Raw genomic sequence first — 24,216 nt, forward strand, 5'->3', positions numbered from 1 at the left:
TTAACTATTTGGCACAAATTTATTGTATACATTATTAATTTGAGATTTCATTTATGTACATCCTTCCTTAATGCACTCTTAACAAGTATCCATGAAGGCCTACTATGTTCCCATCACTGCTAATGAAACAGGGAATATGGTAGTCATCAAATAAATTCACATTATGAAGTATTCGTTCTGTGTGGCAAAAAAGACAATAAGCAAAAAGCACATGTAATAGATCAGGTGGTGATAAGTATATTTAAAAAATTAAGCAAGTAGGGGATACAGAGTATGGAGCTATGCTATTAGAGTGACAGACATTCCCTCAGAGAGAATTTTAACAAATTCATGACTGAAATGGGAAATTAGTCCATTAAAATATTTAGGGAGTGCATTAGAGGCAAAGGCAGAGGCAAAGGCAGATTCACAGAATACAAACCTCTTTATGCTGATAGCCTTTCATTATAAGAATTTAATTGGTATAAATTTTACATTTCAGTGGAAAATTTTTGAATTATATATCTGCAGCAGTAGGTATAAGGCAAACACTCTCCTTACCTACTGAAATTTCTTTTAAAAATATGATTAACAAAACAATGTCTTTCATGTATAACTTTAATATCAAGTAATGATATACATCTTTTACATAATCACAATTGCATCAGAATGTAAGCTCCATGAGGGCAGAAATTTTGTCACCTGTTTTGTTGACAAGGACTCCAATGTCTCAAACACTGTTACATTGTAGATAATTGACAAATGTGTCAAATAAATGAAGAAATAATTGTGCATTGAATTATTTTTTCACAAAATATTTTTTAAATAAATACTAAATATAGATATAGTTCTAATTTCTTTTAATAGTGTTCATTATCATAATATACATGATCCAATTGTCTAGGTAACTTATTGGTAATGCAAATATATTCTCTGTGCGAAAGGAAGAATTTGATTGAATCAAATGATTAATTTTTTATTTTTATTTTTATTTTTTTATTAAAAATTTTTTTTAACGTTTATTTATTTTTGAGACAGAGAGAAACAGAGCATGAATGATAGAGGGTCAGAGAGAGGGAGACACAGAATCTGAAACAGGCTCCAGGCTCTGAGCTGTCAGCACAGAGCCCAACAAGGGGCTCAAACTCACGGACCGAGAGATCATGACCTGAGCTGAAGTCGGCCGCTTAACCGACTGAGCCACCCAGGTGCCCCAATGATTAATTTTTCATGTCTGACATTTTGCATCCCAGCAGAAATTTGGGGATCAATAAAGTCAATCAATTATTGATATGAGTGGGCCTTTTCTTGAATTTCCAATGAACTGTGAAATTAAAAAAAAAAAAAAAAATTCCTCCCTGACTTCTTAGCCACTACATCACAAGTACATCCAAACATCATTCGATTTCAAGGAAAAGATCCGATGTGAAAAAACAAAGAAGCAAAAACTAGTGACGTTGATCATTAAGATCCACTTATTTTTTTTTTTTTTTATTTTTTTAACGTTTAATTTTGAAGGAGAGAGAGAGACACAGCATGAGTGGGGGAGGGGCAGAGAGAGAGAGAAGGAGACACAGAATCTGAAGCAGGCTGCAGGCTCTGGGCCATCAGCACAGAGCCCGATGCGGGACTCGAACCCACCAACTGTGAGCTCATGACCTGGGCCCAAGTCGGACGCTTAACTGACTGAGCCACCCAGGTGTCCCAAGATCCACTTATAACTGAAGACTTAAAAGAAAAAGAATATAGGAAATGGATACAACATAATTATCCAGGATTGTAATGAATCTAAAGGAGGAAATGCAATGTGAGGTATACTAGATAAATTCAATTTCTATATATAGGCCTAACACCTAGGAATTAGTCACCACAACACTGGTTAAACATAAGTTTTATATACATGTATATATTTCAGAATGTGATTTACACATACTATACATATGCATTTACAGCAGGTTTTAAAGTTCTTCTATACGTTTTAATAACTTACTAAGTGTTAAATATTTTTGGCACTTATAGCTCAGAATTAATTCTGACAGACCAGTACTATCATACAAATTTTATAGATGAGCCAGATGATCACCCTTCCTTTCATCTGTAACCATTTAACTGTAAATACATATTTCTTAGCAGAATCAGAGATGATTATTTCCTCAAAAGGATTTGCAATGATAACAATAATTCCACATGAAGTTTTGGTTCTTAGATCACAGACACGCCCACAATACAGGTGTGGTCTACCAAGTAATATTATTAATAATGATAATTTAATAAGTCCTGATTTATTTTCTCTTTTAAGACCAAACTTCTTGTAAAGTACAACTAGGTGCAAACTGTCATTCCCCATGAATTGCTTCTGGAACATATGAGATCAATTTTGTTTCTGAGGAATGGTCTTAATCATTGGCAGCACAGCTTTGAAAAAACTTTATCTGTTGTAAGCAGACTGAAAAACCCTCAGCACCTGGGAAGCAGTCACTTTCAGGAACTGCCGCATATAGGATGGGCTGTCATTCCAAAGAGATCTTATTCCCATTTGGGCGCTATACAGACACAGTCAAGGGTGAAAACAGGAAATAGACTACAAAGCAGCTGGAAATAGCAAAAATATAATAGGAACCATTTTAATGTATATATACAGATAACATGCATACAACATATGTTATATAACATATATATGACACACTCTTTTTAAAATATTTTACATACATAAGTTTATTGAATCCTTACAATCCTATATAGTAAATGCTATTACTATTAGACCTATTTTATGAAAGCTGAAAGTGAAATACAGAGAGATGAAATAGTTTGCTCAGGCTGTCCAGAAAAAGGCTTAGGAAATTTAAGAAGTGAAGATAAAGCACATAACTCAGAGTCCATAGTAATGGAAAGGTCATTGAGATAAGGGTTCTCAGAGGACTATGGAGTCCAATCCAACATGTCAAAAAGACTTGAATTTTTTAAAAAATACAACGTTACTGGGACTTCATTGGTGAGAAAACATAAAGAGAATTTAGTTTCATTTAAAGTAAGTCAAAATAGGGGTGCCTGGGTGGCTCAGTCGGTTAAGCGGCCGACTTCAGCTCAGGTCATGATCTCGCGGTCCGTGATTTCAAGCCCAGCGTCAGGCTCTGTGCTGACAGCTCAGAGCCTGGAGCCTGTTTCAAATTCTACGTCTCCCTCTTTCTCTGACCCTCCCCAGTTCATGCTCTGTCTTTCTCTGTCTCAAAAATAAATAAATGTTGGGGCGCCTGGGTGGCGCAGTCGGTTAAGCGTCCGACTTCAGCCAGGTCACGATCTCGCGGTCCGTGAGTTCGAGCCCCGCGTCAGGCTCTGGGCTGATGGCTCAGAGCCTGGAGCCTGTTTCCGATTCTGTGTCTCCCTCTCTCTCTGCCCCTCCCCCGTTCATGCTCTGTCTCTCTCTGTCCCAAAAATAAATAAAAACGTTGAAAAAAAAAATTAAAAATAAATAAATAAATAAATAAATAAATGTTAAAAAAATTTTTTTTTAAATAATAAAGTCAAAATAAATAAATAAAAATTTACCACCCATTTATTGAGAATCAACTGGGTTCCAAGCACTGTCTATAATAATAGACTTAAAAAGATTATGAAAACATTTACATCATTGAAGAGTTTAAAATCCAGTGCGGGGGTGGGGCTAGGGGAGTGCCTGGGTGGCTCAGTTGGTTAAGCCTCTGACTCCTGATTTCAGCTCAGGTCACGACCTCATGGTTGGTGGGATTGAGCCCAGTATTAGGCTTGGTGCTGACACTGCCAAGGTTGCTTGGGATTCTCTCTCTCCCTCTTTCTCGGCTCCCTCCCCTGCTCATACTCTCTCTCAAAATAAGTAAATAAATAATAAAAATAAAATCCAGTGGGAAAGATGCATACAAGGAAACAAATATGATTCAACATGACAATTGCTCTATTGGATGAATACAAAAAGCATGAGAGGAGCAAAGAAAAAATGATATAATATGTCTTTGCTGTGAAGGAAAGACATTTACAGCTATTGGCTTAAGCATAAACTTTGCATGTGAATAAGTGTGAAAGGTACTGCAAAGAACATTATGTGAATGGGCAAAGGGAGTGAGAAGGCATATTAAAAATACTAGATTTATTTCAGTATCATTCAATATTTACCCTAAAGTGGGGAAGTTGTGGAAGATGCTGCTGAATAGATAAATACAAAGCAATTAAAAAATTACAGAGACATTAAAACATTTTGTACCTGACTGTCTAGAGGCAGAAAATAATGAGCCTATATTATTTAATATAAACACTAAGATCTCCATATTCTTTTATTCAACTTGGCTAATCAAATAAGGCATAAAGCCTGAAAGTGCAAGATTCTTAGACTGTATTAATTAACAAACTATGGAAAGGATAGAAGTTATGATGCAGGTGTGGTATGGAGAGAAGTCTCTGAAATACGTAAACATTTACAGTCTGAATTCCTACAACATTTGATTTTGAGATGCTAGAAAGCTCAATCTCAAATCAGATTTGAGTGAGCATTTTTTAATCATATATTCATTTTATCAAAAATATATACATATATATGGATACGTATATGGGTTTTGTTTGCTGTGGTTCGAATTACCAAAGCTTTCAAGTGAGAAGTATAGAGCATGCGTACATGAAAAAGTAATAAGTTGCATTGAGTTCATAAAAAAAAACATTTCAACCTACTCACCAATACATATGCATTAGTCATTAAATCAGCAAATATTTATAAACCGCCTACAATGTTCAACAGCACATTCCAAGTATTGAATATTTTTAAAAAGTGTGTGCTACCTATTACTTTGTCATTTCTGAAAAATGGGTATGTTGATAAAACACATGAATAACAAAAAAGAAAATGAAATAAAATTAAAATATAAGACAAATTAAAACTGTAATGAGTGTCGTGAGACTCAAAGTCTCTGAAATTTAAACAAGCAAGTTATCACATCTTGTTTGGCATATGATTACTAGGGATGCTGGAAATTATTGAGAAATCTAGTATTTGACTAGGCATTTAAGCGTTCAACATGGATGGGTACCATTTTGAGAAGTGAATGTGAACAGGATAGTCATGTAAAATCACACTGGAATTGATCAACTGAATTGTTGTTATTGGCTTAAGGTTAAATTGAAATGGGCAATCTAAATGTAATTCCATTTAAAATAATACACATTAAGGGGCGCCTGGGTGGTGCAGTCGGTTAAGCGTCCAACTTCAGCCAGATCACGATCTCGCGGTCCGTGAGTTCGAGCCCCGCGTCAGGCTCTGGGCTGATGGCTCGGAGCCTAGAGCCTGTTTCCGATTCTGTGTCTCCCTCTCTCTCTGCCCCTCCCCCATTCATGCTCTGTCTCTCTCTGTCCCAAAAATAAATAAAAACGTTGAAAAAAATAAAATAAAATAAAATAATACACATTTTAATTTCAAAGTAAATATTTTATTGTTGTATCTAATGATTCTGTTTTCTCCAGTGGAAATCACTTGTGCATATGTTAAATCCCCCTTGACTGTTTCCATTTTATCTTTATTTTCCCCAACTTCTTTAAATAACTTCTTTGTTAAATCTTTTTGATTCTATCATTGTCTGTTACTGGTTTTATGTGAAATGTATTCTCCTTTGTGCTCCTTGTAATTTAGTGTTCATTTCTCAAATGATTTGGTCTTTTTTTTTCTACTTATTTGAGTTCTGCATTTTTCTGTTTACCATCCTACAATTTGGCCATTTTATCTCAGAATTTTTAAATATATATTCTCTGGTCTTCCTTCATAGAAGTAACTGCTTCTTTCATTTAAAAAAAAAAAAAAAAAGTCATGTCAGAATGGCTCTACTTTAGGGCACCTGGGTGGCTCAGTTGGTTGAGCTTCTAACTTTAGCTCAGGTCATGACCTCACAGTTTGTGAGTTTGAGACCCATGTTGGGCTCTGTGCTGACAGCTCGGAGCCTGGAGCCTGCTTCAGGTTGTGTGTCTCCCTCTCTCTCTCTCTCTGACCCTCCCCTGCTCATGCTCTGTCTCTCTCTGTCCCAAAAATAAATAAACGTTGAAAAAAAAAATTAAAAAAAAAAAAATTAGTTGCTCTACTTTGTGGCAACATATGTGTAATAAAGTTTTCTAACCCATAAAAAAAAACTTGTACTACTATTTTTTATTGTGTTCTATAATATTTTTGTATGGACCCTGTATATTTTCATTTTATTGGCCCTGTTTGAATTGACACACTTTCCTAAACAGCTCTTTATGAGCTTCTTCTCCGAATGGGATGAGTGGTAGCCCAGGTAGCTTTTCAGACTTGCCTATTCATGAACTCTCTCTTGTCTTGCCACAGCTAGAGATTATAACCACCACTTCTCTTCCTTTCTTAAACTAATCTGGCTCAAGAGGGTTGTTTTTTTTTTTTCAACGTTTTTTATTTATTTTGGGACAGAGAGAGACAGAGCATGAATGGGGGAGGGGCAGAGAGGGAGGGAGACACAGAATCTGAAACAGGCTCCAGGCTCTGAGCCATCAGCCCAGAGCCTGACACGGGGCTCAAACTCACCGACCGCGAGATCGTGACCTGAGCTGAAGTCGGACGCTTAACCGACTGCACCACCCAGGCGCCCCTCAAGAGGGTTTTTAATAGAATCTCTGAGTTTCCACTTTCTTCACAAGCTAATGACTGGCATGGGATACAGTGTAGCCTTCAGGGTGATTTACTTAACAATTAGAATAGACATTTTGCTTTTACTCTGGGCTTCCATTTCTGGGCTGCTCTGCTCTTTGCATATCATCTCTGTTTTCGCCAGACATTCAAGCCGTGTCCATTCTGCCTTGTTCACAGCAGGTGAAGTATGAAAGTTCCCTATTGGTTCTTCCTTAAGATAATGACTAATTACTGGAGATTTCTAAGATCTCCTAATATGATGCCCCGCTCTGTCCAGATCTATTGCCTCTGGAAGTATTGTGAATATTGGGTTTTGAGGTTTTCTCAGTCTTCCAATTTTGCTGAAAATACATCTTTTCAGTGCTTTTATTGTCCTTGCTTTGTCACTCCATCTACCTACTTAAAAACAACTTTTACACATACATTCCTCTGCTTACCAATGGTTATGACTTTGTAATAAGTCCTTAGAGACTGTACTTTATTCTATTCCTGGGAATATTTCCTATGTTTTAAGAAAATGGATTACTTTATTTCCCCCAAGAAAATACTTACACTTTTAAACTGTTGGTTGTGTGCCTTCTCTATATAGAATGACCTCCTCTTCCATCCATTTATAAAATTCTTTCATATACCATGTCAAATTACTTTACCTCATAGAACTTTTCTTGTTATTTTCATGTTATTTAGTTGATTTCTCAGCTCTTCTCTAAACTCTCACAACAATTTGATTTTTAGCTCTTTGTGGATGGTTTCTTTTAATTTCTATTTGGTATGTGTGTGAATATGAGTGTGTGTGGATGTGTTGTATGCTTCAATCGTATCCTTCTTAGTAGATATATGGTCTTTGAGGGTGGCAATTAATTCATTTCACTAATATTTATGTCACCTGGAGGCTATGCAATATAATTTTCTAAATTATTGAAGAAAAAAATCAATAAATGTTTTCAACTCTGTTATATATATATTTGTACACAAGTCATGGGAGACATAAGAGACATAAAAATCACAAGGTATGCCTTAAGGAATTGATACTATATTTGAAGAAATGAGACTAAACTTGCAAAATTTTTATGACTATTGGTGAAGTTGGAATAATGAGGATAGACAATGCATGGCCTCTATGGAACAATGAGAAAATCTGTAAAAATTCTATGATTTTTTACTAACAAAACACTAAAACTTATATTTATTTTGGATAAAAGAGATCATTTGGTGAAATCTGAAAACATGGTTTGCACTTACATATTTTCTTTATCTTTCTTTTTAATATAGCATAATGTGATGACTTTACAAAGAGACATCACATATATAAATGTCGATACTATATAGGGCTGCAGGTTGAGACAGCATAGCAGACTGAATAACAACATTTATATGTTATGACAATGAGTTCAGGTCTTCTTACAATATTTGCTGTATTATTGGACATTTCTGAAGCACTGCTTTGAGAGATTGGCAGGGAAATTAATGTCCTTAATGCAATCTACCTGAATATTTGATAGTGAAATGTCATGAGAGAGTCAAGCTTCAGTGTATCTCAAAGCTAAGACATCCTAAAGAGGAAGTGTGGTGTCAGGTGAGTGGTTAATTGGATGTCCACTTCCCTCATCAGATTCTTTCTGATGGAAAGGAAAGAATACCACTGAGTGAGATTTGGACAGCTTCAAAAGTGCAATAAAGCAAAATGAACAATTTAAAGTTTCAAACTCTTTTGGTATTAAAGCTAAAATAAAAGACAACGTCTTCTTATCAAGAATTAGTGTATGCCTGTTCAATTAAAGCTGAAAGAGAGCTATGATTATAAGATTCATCTCTGACACACATACTATCATTCAGTTGATCGGGAACTAACCTTCGGGTAGACATCATGGTCTCAGAATTTGCTTCATATCAATCCGCTACCATCTTGTATCACCCATGAAATCTTCAAGAGGATGCTATTAAAAGAGTTTGTGACATTTAATACACTTTCATATTGTCTTTCATCACTACTGTATGTACTGAAATACACACTCAAATCCATTCTCAAGTAGAATTATTACCAGCTGGTTTAGAAATTTTGATTGATAAAGCAAAATTTTATGAAATGTGTTAAATCTCATTTAGTGGGTATGCTGATGACAGTTAACAACATAACTTGTTTCTCAAAACAATCTAGATATAACAGATACATATATTTGGAATTAAAAACATTAAAGTTTATGATCTAAAGTTCTCTATTTTGTGTCCATCTCTCCCTTCTCTCTTTTCCTTCCTTCCTTCAAAATTGAAAGTCTATTTTAATTACTAGCTTATGATTATTCAAGTAACAGATATATGATAAAATGGAAAGGACACAGAAATAAATGTTCTGGTTTCAGTTCTATTGTTTACTATCTAGATGACCCTAGATCTTGCAAGGAGTACCAAAACACTACCTGTGCAACCCAGGGAAAGGGATGTCCTTCTTAAACAAGATACCATAAAAACTTGATGTTATAAAAGAATGAATGTGCTATTTTCAGTTAATTAAAATAAGCATTTTTAAAATTAAATATCAGGGTTAAGATAAAATAAATATTGGAAAGTAGGCAATATATTTTGAAATATTTACAATGCAAAGTACAGAAAATTTATTTAAAAATAATTTATTAAAAGACACAATGTGGGGCACCTGGGTGGCTTAGTCGGTTAAGCATCCATCTTTGGCTCAGGTCATGATCTCACATCTTGTGAGTTCGAGCCCCATATTAGGCTCTGTGTTGACAGCTCAGAGCCTGGAGCCTGTTTTAGATTCTGTGTCTCCCTCTTTTTGCCCCTCCCCCACTCACTCTCTGTCTCTGTCTCAAAAATAAAATAAACATTAAGAAAAATTTAAAAGACACAATGTGCTTTTTACAAATTGATAAGAAAATGGTCAGTTGCACAAAAGGTAGACAGAAAAAATAGACAAGCAAGTTCAGATGACCAACAGGCATATAAAATCATGCTTAAATTCAATAACATAAAATGTAAATTATTAAATTACGAATGATTGATAACTTTTTACCAGCCTGGAAACATTAAAAAAAAATTTTTAAGTGATGTAGGAAAATATACTTGCATGTATTGTTGGCAGGAGTACAATTTGTTGCATTTTAAAACAAAATCTGCTAGTATATATGGAAATGAAAAGTACACTTATCCACAGAACCTGCAAACTCATTGTGAGAACTTATCACATAGAAAAAAACTATATATACTGATTTCTGATGTGAAGCAACAAGAACTGGATTTGGCTTTCTCTTTCTCACCACTGGGCACAAACAAACAAAAATCCAGCAGAAAAAAAAGTACATGAAATAACCATCTTCATGGTATTGGACATGACACAATAAAAAAACAGTGATCCCTGAGAGAAAGAAAAGAAAACAAGATAAACTGAATGACTCCCACAGTTACTACTTTGAGAAAATGCCCAGGCCACAGTGTAAGGAGCGAGAATCCAGTCAAAACTGATCAGAGAATATCGAGCTGAGTGTCTATGGAGACCAAGGCACCCAAAAATTTCAGGACAGAGTACCAGAGAGGACAAATCTACACAGAAAAACCCAGACACCTAGAGAGATTTCTTTCAGTTCTTTAGATTTCTGGTCAGTACAAGTATTAAGGAAATCACCAAAGATCAGGGAAAGAATCATCCAAAAGGATTAGAGGGGATAGTATTTGACACTCATAGAGGGTATGGAATAGTAAACCTGTTTAATCCAGTAAGTTCGGACAATTTCATAATTCATGAAGCATAGGGTACATTACTAAGGCTCTTGCTCATATAACAAATCTTATAAAGCAAAACAAAAGGATTAAACTATTTTTAAGTTACACAGCTGTGTCTCCAAATGAAGCACCTAACAAGATAAAATTATATTGTCTGTCATTTGATAAAAGTTACCAGGCATGGAAAGAAGCATGAAAATATGACCCATACTGAGTAATAAAATAAATCAGTGAAAACTGACCAAGAACTGATATAGATGTTGAAGTTAGCAGACAAGGATACTGAAATTATAATTATAGAGATATTCCATATGTTCAAAAAATTAATATATACCCTGAAGACATAGAAAAGACCAAATGAAACTTCCAGAGAGAAAAATTACAATGTCTAAGAAGAAAATATAGTCAGTAGGATTAATAGAAAATTAGATATTGAAAAGAAAAGATCAGTGACCATGAATTCATAGCAGTAGAAGCTACATAAAATTAAACAGAGGAAAAAAATTAAGTAAAAAAATGAAAGGAGAATCAATTGAATGACAAAATTTCCAAATTTGATGAAAATTATAAGCTTACAGATCCAAACCATTCAAGGTTCCTCAAACATATAGGACGTGAAAAACAAAAACAAAAACAAAACACTACACTTTGGCACATGAAAATTACTGATAAAAGGAAAAAAAGTCTTAAAAACAAACAGAAAAAGACAGATTCCATCCAGCAGAAGAGAAGCAAGAATGACCATGGGTTTCTCATTAGCAACAATGTAAGCAAGAAGAGAGTGGAATATTATCTTTATAACATGAAACTGAAAGAAAAACTGTCAACCTAGAATTCTATACCTAGAAAAATATCTCACAAAATGGAAAGCTAAATTACAACTTGTTCAGACATATGAGAGCTGAAATATTTCATCACATACAGATGCACAGTACAAGAAATGATAAAGGAATTCTTTAGGCAGAAGAAAATATCATATAAAAATATGTATCAACAGAAAGAAATATAAAGCTTTCAGTTATGGATTGAAAAAATCATGAGAATAAATGGTACAGCACAGTAAATATGGTCAATGATATTGTGATAGTCTTATATGGTGACATGTGGTAGCTACACTTGTGGTGAGCATAGCATAATGTATCAAGAGGTTGCATCATAGGGCGCCTGGGTGGCGCAGTTGGTTAAGCGTCCGACTTCAGCTCAGGTCACGATCTCGCGGTCCGTGAGTTCGAGCCCCGCGTCAGGCTCTGGGCTGATGGCTCAGAGCCTGGAGCCTGTTTCCGATTCTGTGCCTCCCTCTCTCTCTGCCCCTCCCTCGTTCATGCTCTGTCTCTCTCTGTCCCAAAAATAAATAAACGTTGAAAAAAAAAAAAGAGGTTGCATCATAGTGCCACACACCTGAAACTAATGTAACATTGTGTGTCAACTATACTCATTTTTTAAATACAGAAGGAAATATAAAAGGACTGGAAATGGATTTATATAGAATTACACAATATTTCAGAGAAATGGTATACATATGGATAAATATCTCAGATGTTTCTTGTATCACAGAAATGATTTTTCTTAAATTTGTTCATTCAGTTTCCAGGTTGTTTTTTTTTTCTTTTCTTTTTTTTTTCTTTTCTTTTCCTTTCTTTCTTTCTTTCTTTCTTTCTTTCTTTCTTTCTTTCTTTCTTTCTTTCTTTCTTTCTTTCTTTCTTTCTTTCTTTTTCTAGTTTATTTATTGATTTTGAAAGGTGGAGGACATGTGCATGAGCAGGGGAGGGGTAGAGAGAAAGGGAGAGAGAGAATTCCACACAGGTTCTGCATTGTCAGCACAGAGCCCAACAAGGGGCTTAGTCTCATGAACTCTGAAATCATGACCTGACCTAAAATCAAGAGTTCAATGTTTAACCAACGGAGCCACCCAGACTCTCCCTTGTTTCCTTTCTAGTAGCATCTGCCACATTTTTCTTGAATCCCTTCTCATCCATTTGCTCTCTTTCCCTTTTTCAAGGCTCTTGAAAAGTTGATTCTGTCACTAATATTCTAGTTTATTTGTGTTGTTTCCTTCTGTCCCAATTAGTTTCAATAATTTTTCCTGAAAGCTGCTTTCTTTTGATTTTCAGTAAGGAGAAAAAGGATTCTGATATATAAATGTTTGACTCCTTTATTAGTTGTTAGCAGAATCATTTGAAGGGGATGTGACAAATAATATCTCTACAGACCTCTGTAATTTTAAAAAGCTACCTATCTCCCTGACATTCTAGTCATTTCTTTTGCAAATTAAATCAGATGCAAGGCATTTAGGATGCATTTAGGGATGTGAAAATAACCATGTTGAGTGGAAGGTGGCATTTCCTGTGAGAAAAACATGTTTTCTCTACATTTCGTTGAAGTTGTAATTCTTATTTTTAATTTTTTTAATGTTTTTATTTATTTTTGGCACAGAGAGAGACAGAGCACGAGCAGGGTAGGGGCAGAGAGAGGAGGAGACACAGAATCTGAAGCAGGCTCCAGGCTCTGAGCTGTCAGCACAGAGCCCGACATGGGGCTCGAATTCACAGACTGTGAGATCATGACCTGAGCTGAAGTCGGACACTTAACCAACTGAGCCACCCAGACGCTACTAGAGTTGCAATTCTACACAAAGACATACAGGGGTTCTTTTTTATAGTTGAGCACTGACAAGTTTAGATTACCCTTATGAAGCCTGATGCCCAGGTTTATAAGAATTAAGGTAACTCCATGAAGGTACTGACAGAAGTACCTTGAAGAAGATTTCTTCAAATAATGTTTTAAAATTAGTCCAAAGGATAAGAAGATCACTGAAAGGTAAAAGTCAATTGTGTCTGTGCGTGTGCCTAAGTTTCACTATTAATAAACTGAAATTTTTAAAACCCTGAAAATAAGCTTCACACTATGTTTTTTTTTTTTTTTTTAATTTATTTTTAAGAGAGAAAGCGTGAGTCGGGGAGGGTCAGAGAGAGAGCGGGAAAGAGAGAGAATCCCAACCAGGCTTCACACATGAGATCATGACCTGAGCCGAAATCTAGCACTTAACTGACTGAGCCACCCAGGAGCCCCAAGCTTTACACTATTAACAGGATAACTAAGAAGTATGAGTTTCTGTACTTCCAATGACCAATATGATGAAGCATGCAAAAAAAACAAGTAAAATGCATTTTAGCTACACCAATATTAATTAAGTAATATTTATGGTAAAATTTAGCTTAAGACTTTCCAAAATACAATCACTACAGAAACATTAAAGTGATGAAATGTTTGCTTTTGTGTGAAATAAGAGACAATTTAGACTTAAACACTTACACTTAAATTTTGAAGAGAATCTTGACATGCGCTTACTTGAATTTGGCGGTTATTAAAAGGGTTGCAATTTTAATTTTAGTTGTTGCTAATTCCTTTTTCCTTTTTTTCTGTAATCCAAATTCCATAATTCTAATCACTAATGAGATTCCTTTTTAAAAAAAAATGAATATAGCAAATAGACTGTATAGTCATCTTTGCATTAAGGCTCTGGAACATTTCTTATGTTTTTCACTTTCTCTGATCTCATTCAGTTTTTAAAAATAGTTATTGACTTTCAGAATAAACAGATACAATCAACCCAGAAGAATATTTTAAAGGTACATAATAATATCATGTCTCCCTACACCTCACAAAAAATCATGTGAAGAGAAAGCTGAAAATAATAGCAATGGGAAATGACAAGGGAGTAATTATCCAAGCAAGATAGAGAAAAGCCATATGCTTTGCATAGAAATTGGAACTGCACAAATATGGTAATTGATTTCATATTTTGACCTTTCATGCATTGCCATTCCATCTTTTCCAGTTTCACAACACAAAATAACAAAAATAACAATAGCAATGTAAATGAGAACTTGGATCTGCTGTTACCTGTTTGTGGGGGTTTTCTTGGCTCCTTGTGAAATGATCATGTAAACTTTTTAAAAAGAAAAAAAAAATGATATATAGCTACAGGTTACAGAATTTGTTCTAAGACACAGTTAGCTAAAATGACCAAGTACCTGAATATTTTTCTCAAAGTGTACAAGGCACTTATCCCTTGGTTTACTGCAATTCCATAAATGTCCTTGTTCAAAAGAGTGCATATAAGACAAGCAAAGCAATCTGTTTTCCATCATCAAAAGGATGCCTGTGCCACCCTTCCAAACTATTTATTTTTTTATCTTTTCTATCTGTGCATGCCTTACCTCTGGGTTACTTTCAAGGAAAGAGATTCTCAAGCAGATTTTCCTATTGTAAAACCATTTATTATATATTGGTAACCTAATGAGTTAGAACCCATAAAAATACTTCACAAGGGTCTAGTATATATATCAATTTGGAATGTGGGATGCATATCAATTTACAGAAATACCTTAAAGGAGGCATTGTTTAATGCATATATCAAAACTGCATTGTTTTGACCTATATACCCATCATCTCCCCCATCACCTCCAGGAGTCAGTTGTTAATTAATTATACTGGAATTACACTGACCTTTTACAATGAAGGTCAAATGTGGAATAGTCTACAGCCCATCATGAGAATCATATTATTTGGGACTTTTTCTTTTAATTTTAATTTATTTTTATTATTTATTTAATTTTATTTTAGAGAGAAAGAGAGAGTATGTGAGTTGGGGAGAGGGAGGGAGAGAGGAAGAGGGGAGAGAGAGAGAGAGAGAGAAAGAGAGAGAGAGAGAGAGAGAGAGAGAGAGAGAGAGAGAGAGAGAATCCCAGAATCCCAAGCAAGCTCCTCACCCAGCATGGAGCCTGACATGGGGCAGAGACCCACGACCCTGGGATCATGACCTGAGCCAAAATCAAAGTTGGATGCTCAACTGACTGAGCCACCCTGGTGCCCCTGTTTGGGACTTTTTAAAATTAATAAACCTTTTAGAACACTTTTAGGTTCACAGCAAAATAGAGTGGAGAGTAGAGAATTCCCTTTCACCCCTTGTCCTCCCCACCACACACACAACTTCCCCAATATCAACATGCCACACCGTGATGGCACATTTGTTATAATTCATGAACCTACATTGACACATCTGGGATCTTTTTTAAAGAGTGCTTTCTCTTAAAAGAATGCATAGGACACATGTCGCTTTAGAATCAAGAATCAGTGCTCTTCTCTGAAGCAGTGGATTGATTTGACACAGTGTATCATTAGCAATTTGTTTTTCTGTGTCTGTTTTGACTAATAAAATGGTTGTGTCCAACTCTCAAAAGACTGCCAGCATGTATTTTGTGAATTAATCTTAATACTGCTACATTTTCTTTCCCCCAATTTCTTTTCTCTTAACACTCTGATATTCATTTAGATATTCCTTAAATTGTTGCAATTTTGGCATTTTTTGTAAGTCACATGAACTTCTTGAAACAAAGAGGAATAAAAACAAATTATTATTTGTTATGTAAATTAATAAAATATAATCATATGAATTTAGTTAGTAGCTTTTTAATCATCTTTATCATTTTCATTTGGGGGATGGATAAAAACTATCAAATTTTATTATATTTGGTATCAAATTTCAGAACTGTACGTGTACTAGCAGAATACACAAAATTTGAAGCGTTCCTTATAGAAGAAATTCCATTTGCACTGATGTAAGTAGCCAGGAGGCAACCTTAACACATATGTTGGGAACAATACATAAACATATTCCCTAAATTACGCCCAGTATGTTTACTTAGTGGAGCTTTGTACAGCAACTACATGTGGGCGCGGTGATTATATGCTGACCTGTATAATTAAGAAAGTGATTTGCTTAGCAAGTAATTGTAATAAAATGCCTAACCAGTAATCATAAGCATAAGCCATATGTTTTTAAATATGACCCCAACATTTGCATAGTGTTTATGTACAATAAATTAAGGCAAAATGAAAAATCTGCTGACAAGAAATAAGTAGCAATGAGGATAGAGCAATGTATTAAATCCTTCATTTTGGATCATTTAGGTAATGTTCCATTCATTTTAGATTCATGAATAGAAGCCTTTACAGATTGGACATGCATACCATAAATCTGGAGTTATCCATTATTAGGTGGCATTTTGCTGTTTACAGTTGTACATGTTTACTTTGTGCATAATTAACTGCATAATAGCGGTCTGTGTTTTGTACAGAATTTACACTCAGGCTCTCATCAAAACAAATGACTCCAGAAAGTAGGACACTTCCATTAAGTTCCCTGTAATCAGTATTTCCTAATACAGGTTTACAGGAGTGGTTTTGATTGTGACTGTTAGTATATTGTTTTCAGCAGCTAACGTGTATGTTGGAGTTTAATTTATTAACCTCCTAAGATGCACAAAGAATACAGACAGGTAAAAGTGGAAGGATATAGAGCATACCTAAGAATAGCTAAGGAGGAATTTCCATGAAAATAGTTAAGTGCAGAGCCAAGTTGGACAGGCAAATGATCACTGTGCAGCATAATTCAGTGGATCAAATACACATCCCAGCAGTTCTTGTGCAGAGTACAATTCTGACAGCCGAATCCACAGCGTGAGAGAGAGCAGTGTGTCTGAAAATGAGCTGTCAGAAGAACCAAGATTTACTCCAGCCACGCCCTTTGTTTACAGCAATATAAACTTAGAAGGAAAAGTTACCAAATTAATCAAACCAAAAAGAAACTTGTGGAGTTAAATACCAAAGAATAAGATGAGTAGAGATTAAATACAACATAATAGCATTGAATGTGGAGTTTATTGGTTATGACTATGACTACTAGTTAAAGCTAAAGTTGAAAATATTTTTTAAATCATGATAAATGAGACTGCATAAGCTCTATTGAAAGCAATTGTTCTTCAAAGTGGAATAAAACAAAAAATATATGTTTTTTTAGAAAGAAATGGTCATTTTGGGATAAAGAGGGAGAACTAAAGTAGCTTAACCAATTCTCAAAGCAAAAATAATAAAATTATATTCATAAAGCTAAATACTCTTCATGATGAAGTATAAACTTTTAAAAAAATGGACCTTGAAACAAAGATTTGAAAAATACCAGTTAATTTTCTCCTTTTCAGAATCTAAAACATTATTTAATAAAATAAGTATAAATAGTATGTCATATATATAAAACACAGGACCTCCAAAAATAATTATCAAAATTATAACTCCATATTATCTGCTTCCATTTAAAATATTCACTCCATTTTATTTAAAAAAAGTTTTATTAGTTTTCTTTATTTTTGAGAGGAAGAGAGAGACAGAGTACATGTGGGGGAGGGGCAGAGAGAGAGAGAGAGACAGAATCTGAAGCAGGCTCCAGGCTCTGAGCTGTCAGCACAGAGCCTGACGCATGGCTCGAACTCACAAACTGTGAGATCGTGACCTGAGCTGAAGCGGGACGTTCAACCAACTGAGCCACCCAGACGCCCCATCAAACAAAATTTCTCTAACCACACTCTACCACTGCTTTACTTAGTACAATGATTAGACACACACACACACACACACACACACACACACATATTTTTTAAATGTTTATTTATTTTTAGAGAGAGCGAGAATGAACAGGGGAGAGGCTGAGAGAGAGAGAGAGAGAGAGAGACAGAGAGAGAATCCTAAGCAAGCTCCAAGCTGTCAAACACATGAACTCACACAGCTCAAACACATGAACTGTGAGATCATGACCTGAGTCGAAACTAAGAGTCAGACTCTTAACCCGCTGAGCCACCCAGGGGCCTCTCCCCACATGTTTATATATGCATACATTTACATATATATTTAATGAATTTGTATATATGTAAATACAAAGTGATTATAATGTATATAATATATAAATAAATGTATAAAAATATTTTAAAAGTGTCCTTGATAGAAAAAATGGTAAATGATAAATACTTCTATGGATGAGAAGCAGATCAGAAATCCATATACATCCAAATACATAAGATATAAACTGTGCTCATGGATGGGAAGATTTGGTATCACAAGGATGCCAAACAAAATTGTATTTTCAGTGCTACTCTGACCAAAGCAAGTAATCAATATAGTTTTGCATGGAGACCGGCAAGGTGATACTCAGTTAATATAAAAGAACATATAGACAAAAATATATAAGATAATTTTTAAGGAAATCATAAGGTTAAAGTTATCACAAAGCTCACTGTAATTATTCATCTCGTCTCTATCATGATACCTTTGGTCTCTATCTAGGCATTCCTAGCCTTTGCAACCGAGGTAGGCAACATTCAGTGGCTCCCTTCGACTGAAGAGACCTCACTTCAGCTCTTGCTGCCATGGAAGTATCAATGACTCTGTGTCTCATCCTAGAGGATTCTCCCTGCAGCCTCTGTTGTGAGCCACCATATTATTTTTCACCACAGTGGCTACAATGGAAAGCCGATTCTTGCGGAATTCAGTTACTTCATTCTTTTTTGTGAGAGTAATGAAAGAACTTCTAACTCTCTCAAGCAAAGTGAGTTCATAGTGTCTTCAGGAATGCTAAACTTAAGGGGTGCCTGGGTGGCTCAGTCATTTAAGTGTCCAACTTTGGCACATGTCATGATCTCACAGTTCATGAGTTTGAGCCCCGCATCGGGCTCTGTGCCAACAGCTCAGAGCGTGAAGCTTGCTTTGGATTCTGTGTCTCCCTCTTTCTCTGCCCCTCCTCTGCTCATGCTCTGTCTCTCTCAAAAATAAACATTAAAGAAGGCAGAGGAGGAGGAGGAAGAGGAGGAGGAGAATACTAAATTTAAGAAAGCCAAGACCTGAGATACTTAAAGTTAGAAGGGTTAGGGAAGGTGACCTGGGAGTCCAGGAGTTGCTCAGCTGAAGAGTATTCAGAGTTAACAATTTTAACTATTAATGTAGCACCTATTTGCTGTGCCTGCACCTATTTACCAATGGGTTTAAAAGTGTTTTGGGGGGGGGCGCCTGTGTGGCACAGTCGGTTAAGCGTCCGACTTCAGCCAGGTCACGATCTCGCTGTCCGTGAGTTCGAGCCCCGCATTGGGCCCTGGGCTGATGGCTCAGAGCCTGGAACCTGTTTCCGATTCTGTGTCTCCCTCTCTCTCTGCCCCTCCCCCGTTCATGCTCTGTCTCTCTGTGTCCCAAAAATAAATAAAGGTTGAAAAAAAAAAAAAAAGTGTTTTGGGTAGAGGTGCCTGGCTGGCTCAGTCAGTGGAGCATGTGACTCCTGACCTCAGGGTCATGAGTTCAAGCCCTGAGCTTGGGCATAGAGCTTACGTAAACAATTAAAAAAACAATTTTTTAAGTGTTTTGGGTATGCTTCCTGAGGTATCTACCATGTTACCTTCTCTGAGACATGTAAGCTTCACCCTATGCCTGTCTTGTCCTTTCTCACCTCCCTACTTCCTATCAAAGTTTTCCTGGGAAGAAAACTGTGGATGTCATTTCTCTTTTCCAGTGCAGCTAAGTCTTATTCTAACTGATATTTGGTCTATTATTACTTCATCTTAGAGGTAAAGATTTACTGAAAAATGGGATGCAGAAGAGAGGAAGATCAGGAAACTGGGATCTAAATTAGGAACTGTATAAAATGTATTTATTATCTGCAGTAATTTCCAAATATTCTTTTCCAATAAACTATTCTAAAATACTGTACTTAAGTGATGCTTTAGATGTATATGTTCAGAGATATTAGGAAAAGAGACTAAGATTTCTAGTTTAGTTTGAAATTAGTGAACTGTTAGATCCATTTAAAAAGTAAACAGAAAAACGGGGCACCTGGGTGGCGCAGTCGGTTAAGCGTCCGACTTCAGCCAGGTCGCGATCTCGCGGTCCGTGAGTTCGAGCCCCGCGTCAGGCTCTGGGCTGATGGCTCAGAGCCTGGAGCCTGTTTCCGATTCTGTGTCTCCCTCTCTCTCTGCCCCTCCCCCATTCATGCTCTGTCTCTCTCTGTCCCAAAAAATAAATAAACGTTGAAAAAAAAATTTTTTAAAAAGTAAACAGAAAACTAAGAAAACATGCAGTCTTTGTGATGTGAAAAACTCCAACTCTTAATATGTAAAGTGCTATTGCAAATTAATAATACAATATGAATCTCAGGAGAAAAAACAGTTAATGGGAATAAGATAGTGTACTGTATAGAGTTTTTAGTTTAAACCAGAGCCTATTCAGGCAGAATACATGAAAATGGATTTATTACAGTATTAGTAAATGTATAGAATTTCTAGAAGGAGGAAAAGAACCAAATTCTGATACTATATAACCAGAAGTGACGCAGCCACGAGTAATGCCCAGCCGCAGCAAGAGAATATTCCAATAGAAATAATATTCTGCTGCCACCTGTCACAGCTATCAGACACCCAAGAAGCCAGGGATCTGACAATACAAATGGAAACAAACAGGGGAAACAAACAATAAACAAACAAACAAAATCTAAACACTTTTGTTTGACAGAGGGACTGCATGGACTCTTGCTGGTCTATTTAGGAAATAGATATTAGCTTGTCAGGCTTTATCTTAAAGAAGTCGGACTAAAAAACAGAAATGAGGTAATTTTGAGTGAGCCAATTTGCTGTCACAGTAGACAATTACAGAACAAATACAAATGGCCAGAATATAACAAACTTGATCAGTCATCAAACTATGCATATGATAACAACAAAATACCATTCTTTATGAAATTGTCAAGGGTATCATAATACAGGATTTGCCATAATGTAGAGAAATATGACCATGTATTATTTCTGAAAAGATAAATGGGTAAGATATTTTTGAAAGAATATTAATCATTTATTTCAAAAGCTAGCCAAATGTTCCTTTAGCCAAATAATTTTACTTCAAAGAGTCTAGATTAAGGGAATAATAAAAATTTAAGAATGTACCTATAAATATTTTTCTATAAATATACTCCTTATTGCTGATTCTATGATAGTATAGAGGTTTTACCAAACTAAATATCCAACTTTAGTGACTTGTTTAAATCAATTGTTCTATATAATGGAATGACACACATGCTACAAAATACATGATGGATTTGTTGACATAGAGAGACATTTATGATACATCATTGAGTTAAAAAGCCTCTGTTTATATAAAAGTATCTATAACATGATCCCATTTGTTATGCTAAATTTATATAGCTGTATTTACCTATGGGTAAGTAGAAAATACATAAAAATGCTAATAAGGATTACCTGATATTTAATAATTCAGGAACTTGTTTCCTTTCTACTTCTATTTATTTTCCTAATTTTACTAAGTGAACATGTACTAATTTTCAAGGGAAAGTGAAAAGTACATCAAGTAATATAGCTACGACTGTCCATTTCCTATACCTCTCTATCTTTTCCCCCTCCCCACTGCTACTTCCCTTCTAACTAGGATTCCCATATAAAACACAAATTTTCTAGTGTAATTTGAGTTTCAGATAAACAATGCTTGCTATTTTAATATAAGTATATTCCAAATATCGCACGACATCCTGTGTTAATTTGCTAAATGTGGCAATTCTACTTCTAGCATCTTGAACTTCTATATATTCTGGAAGTTATGCAACAAAGGACATTTGCCAAAATAACAAAAAGTTAAAACTTCCATATCTAAAAAGCTTAGAACTCATAAGATATTTTACATGAATTTTCACAGTTTTCTTAGTAACACTGTGAGAAACAGAGGGAACTGAGGCTCAGAGACAGTAAGTGATCTGATTCTCAATAAGCAGTAGAGATAAGAGGCAAATCCAGGTCTTTAACTTCAGCTTGTGTTCCGTTATGTTAAAATGGAGTTCTAGAGAGGGCTCCAGTTCCACTAATGGCTTGCTTGCCTTTTTTATCACCGTCATTCTATGAATTTTTATTTTTTCATTTTTTTTCTTTTTTCTTTCTTAGTGTTTATTTATTTTTGAGAGAGAGAGAGAGAGACAGAGTGCGAGCCGGGGAGGGACAGGGAGAGAGGGAGACACAGAATCCGAAGCAGGCTCCGGGCTCTGAGCTGTCAGCACAGAGCCTGATGCGGGGCTCAAACTCACGAACCGTGAGATCATGACCTGAGCCAAAGTAGGACACTTCACCGACTGAGTCACCCAGGCTCCCCATTCTATGAATTTTTAAATATTTCAATTGAAAAATTCCTGTACTCGTTGCTACAGAGTGTTTTTCTTGTAGTGATCACTCAACAATATACATGGTATCTGCTTAAACAGAGTATAAATAGGCTTTTTAAGTCATCCAATAATTAGTATGCCTTACACATTTTCTCTTTGAGTCACTCTCATCCTGCAGTTCTCTCTGCTTAAAATAAACCTGACCCCTTTGCCTGACTGAACCTCACTTTAACACTCATCTTAGATGTCATTTTCTCCTGGAAATCGTCTGAGGTGCCATAAGATACTGGACTCTTTTATATATTTACAGATTCTCCTGTAGTTTCATGTAATGGTAGCTATCACTCTGTATTGTTGTGATCTGTTCGTTAGTCCTTATTCTCTGCTAAACTGTGAGTTCTCTGAAGGCAGGTAGGTTCTTGTTTACTTCCAAATTACTGTATCCTTGACAATTTGAATCCATCAATCAATAAATTGATCTATCTATTCAATCTTCCATCCATCCTTCCTTCCATCCATCCATCCATCTACCCATCCATCTAGAAGTGTAAGGGTCATGTATAAAGCTCTGCTTGTTTGAAGAATATTTTAGACTATTTGGTGTAGGAGACATCTAACAGTTTTCTTTCCTTTATCAAATCTAATTGGTATCACCTAACTGATTGTATATATTGAGAAGAATTTGTCAAGATTTACCAAAAATAAAATAAAATGACTATTTAAGATATCATCCTGTAAGGAGAGATATTGGTACAGAGCCACATATATATTTCTAAATTTTTTTGTTCTACTTTTATTGGGTACCTTTCTTTTACCCACTGGCAATTTGAATATCTTTTCTGGGAAAAACAAAAACAAAAACATCTATTTGGGTCCTTGGCCCATTTTTTAATTGGATTATTTGGTCTTTTGCTATTGAGTTGTAGGAATTCCTTATATATTTCAACATCAACCCCTTCCTTGACATTGTCCTTGGCAATGATTTCCATAATTTTTTTTAATATGACTCCTAAAGCACAAGCAACAAAATAAACAAATAAACAAATGGGACTACATCAAACTTCTGCACAAATTAAAAGGTCAACAAAACAAAAAGGCAACCTACAGAATGAGAGAAATATATATATTTTAAATATTGATCTAGAGAAACAGATCAACTGCAAATACTGGAGAAAATATTCCTATCACCTGGGATATTGATATAAAAATAACCTGTAGTGAGTTTGGAATTATGCCTCCTGTAGGGACCAGCACTGTTGACATGTATATTACTAGTTTATTATTGATATTCTGTGATGACTGTTGACAAGAGTCTGAGGAGAAGATTACTGTGGTGGCATACCACATGCTCCAATCACCCTTCAAACGACCTGCTGCAGACAGCAGTCAGCTGATAGCCTCCATCTGTCACATTTTGCTGGCCAACTTCCCCTGGGCTGCTTGCAACCAACGACTGAGCATGGAAGAGCTTTTAGAGTCAGACCATTCTTGCCCATGAAAGCCCCCCCCTCCCCCCGCCAACAGTAAATTTCCTTGGAACTTCTCTTCAACCTGAGAGAGTCTTTTGGAGAATGGCACTGCTGTCTGAAGCTCTTCCTGATCAATCCCCCATCCCTGCTCTCCTTTCACGGGGTTCAATTCTATACCGTGGTCTGAAGGGTTTTACTACTTTCTCCTGCCCCCCTCTTCCTTTATCTTTTACAAATATTTACCCCAAATAAATCTCCTTCATGTCTCGTCTCATCCCATTTTGTGTCTTCTTAGAGAACCTGAACTGATGCATTCACCAAACTCTAAAAGAGTGTTGGATATCCTT

General features: G+C 35.7%; 1 long non-coding RNA gene across 7 annotated transcripts in view; it reads right to left on the bottom strand.

The window, feature by feature from the left end:
* LOC147581115 (uncharacterized) overlaps positions 1-24,216 on the bottom strand; it is a 1,011,143-nt gene that overhangs the window by 409,029 nt on the left and 577,898 nt on the right. For all 7 annotated transcript variants that reach the window (XR_015251431.1, XR_015251428.1, XR_015251427.1 and 4 more), the window contains one exon: positions 8,484-8,568. This is a non-coding gene — a long non-coding RNA (uncharacterized LOC147581115). The remainder of the gene's footprint in view (positions 1-8,483; positions 8,569-24,216) is intronic.

Source organism: Puma concolor, chromosome B2 (assembly GCF_028749965.1).
Source record: "Puma concolor isolate L17-30 chromosome B2, mPumCon1.1.hap2, whole genome shotgun sequence".
In the NCBI taxonomy this organism is placed as follows: Eukaryota; Metazoa; Chordata; class Mammalia; order Carnivora; family Felidae; genus Puma; species Puma concolor.